Below are 2,609 nucleotides of genomic sequence, written 5' to 3' on the forward strand. Positions count from 1 at the left end.
AACAACTGATGCACACTTTCATTAGTATCATCCTTGTAATATCATAATTATGTTTTTCCATATTAAAAGTTGTATCAACAAAAAGAAGAGATGGAGATGAAACATTTTAGCTGGTGTTTATGATCACTGACACACATTGAATTCCTAACAAGAGTACCTCTTGTTGCAAAAAATATGAACCCAGCATGAATATAAAACTCCAAATAATTCAAAAATGATCAAAACATGAATGTTGTATACTGATTATAAGACACATGGTCATCGCACCTGGCCACAAAATACAATTGATATGTTAAAACAAGGGGGATTTACCTTTGACCCATGGTCCCTACAACAGAGAACATGGGTTGTTTTTAGGAATCACGGGTTTTTCAGTTTAGAACCATGGCCCCTATCACAGGGTAAAATATTATATTGGCTAGGCACTGCAACAATTTATAAAAAAGCCATCCACCATCTCCGTCGCGGGAAAAATCGCCATATGCTGTAATATTATGGTTCTTAATATGGTTCCTACTGAGAAAGCGAGCCACTATTATATAACTCGAAAATATGAAGAAGAAATTCCGTTATCACTTTGTGTACTCTCGCGAGAGTTGGCTACAACTGTATCTGAGAGTTAGAGGAGATAAAAGACAGAAAAATACAAGAATACTAGGTTTGTTTGATGGTAATTTTATCTTTCCATTAAGATTTTGATTATATTCACCGCATTTCAATTTTAGATACCATTTTTAGTTCATAACCGAATCGGGATATATGCTTGCATGAAGCTACATTCAGTGACTAGCTATAACTACGAAATTACAAATTTTCAGATAAAGCTCTGAAACTGAACAGTGTTATCCGGCTTATGAATAGTTCTTAAAAGTCAACAATATATATTGTAGTGAATAGAGACATTTCAAAATGTTGGCAATACCCAACCCTAATTAGTGGGGTATAATTAATTTTTAACTAAAAAATAATCAAGATGGATATCAAGTCGTCATCTTGGATTTTGACAGTTTAAAAACATTATCACAATTTCCCATGAAACAATTTACCTTTCCTTATTCATAGCAGGTTATATAATATTGACGTTTTGTATGTGAGTACCTTAAAAGATGCCCTGTTGTGGCATATATGTAGGTGTGAAAAAGCGGCATAACAGGTAACGTCGGTTACTTTTTACTGGCAAACTAGCCAAACATAAAAAGGTCAGTCCAAGTAACCAACTTCATGCTGGTTACCGGAAGACGACACAACAAGAATTAAGGTTTGTTAATTGTCGTCCTGTCGGGGCGATAAGGCGACACAACGAGAATTAAGGTTTGTTAATTGTCGCCCTATCGGGGCGAAGGGACGATTCAACGAGAATTAAGGTTTGTTAATTGTCGTCCTGTCGGGACGAAGGGACGATACAACGAGAATTAAGGTTTGTTAATTGTTGTCCTGTCGAGGCGAAGGAACGATACTACGAGAATTAAGGTTTGCTAATTGTCGTCCTGTCGGGGCGAAGGAACGCAACAACGAGAATTAAGGTTTGTTAATTGTCGTACTGTCGGGGCGAAGGGACGATACAACGAGTATTAAGGTTTGTTAATTGTTGTCCTGTCGGGGCGAAGGAACGATACTACGAGAATTAAGGTTTACTAATTGTCGTCCTGTCGGGGCGAAGGAACGATACACCGAGAATTAAGGTTTGTTAATTGTCGTCCTGTCGGGGCGAAGGAACGAAACAACGAGAATTAAGGTTTGTTAATTGTCGTCCTGTCGGGGCGAAAAGACGAAACAACGAAAAGACGATAGTTCTACCCCGAAAAGACGACACTAAGAAGTCGCTAATTAGCGTGCCTTTTTCTCGTCTTTTCGCATGTGATTTGTCGTCTTTTCGTCTTTTCGGGGCGAAAAGACGAAGAAACGAGATTTAAGGATACCTACTAAATGAGAACAACGAGAATTAAGATTTGTTAATTGTCGTCCTTTCGGGGCGAAAAGATGAAACAACGAGATGGCACATATCAGCCACCGTAACAAACACATTGAAATCAGTAGACCTTTGAGTCAAACATAATACCTGTCTGTGAAAGGTCAAAACTGGTAAAAGTCGCTCCATAGCTACTCTTGTCGATCATTTGAGTTGGCCTTTACCCTCCCGTGTTCCTATTTCCCGGCGAAGTAGTCGAGACTTTCGGCGAAGTTGATCTGTACGGTCTTTTCAACCAATCAGAATGTGGCATATTTTGAAGCCCGCGACTTTCAGACCACAAATATTTTAATTGCTTAACCTGATGCGTCAAAAATGTCGAAAACTTAAATTTTTAAACCCGTTTTAATGAAGAAACATTTCAAACCATTACGAATACGTTTACAAAGTTCACGCAAATAAGTTACGATGTGAAACATGTTTTCTATTCCCACAGAGATGTTTAAAACGGTGATTTTTTAGCTTCTGATCTATTAATAACCAATCAGACGTCGTTGAGCTGGACTGCTCAACATACCTTGTGTTGGCGTATTTCTCCATTCCAAAATGGCTTTCCACGGATCCTCCTTGGCTTTGTAGCATTTCTTTCGGATGTTCTTTGCTATTTTTACGGCGGATTCTGCCTTTCCATTTGATTGAC

This window comes from Mizuhopecten yessoensis, unplaced genomic scaffold, assembly GCF_002113885.1.
Source record: "Mizuhopecten yessoensis strain PY_sf001 unplaced genomic scaffold, ASM211388v2 scaffold8765, whole genome shotgun sequence".
Classification (NCBI taxonomy): domain Eukaryota; kingdom Metazoa; phylum Mollusca; class Bivalvia; order Pectinida; family Pectinidae; genus Mizuhopecten; species Mizuhopecten yessoensis.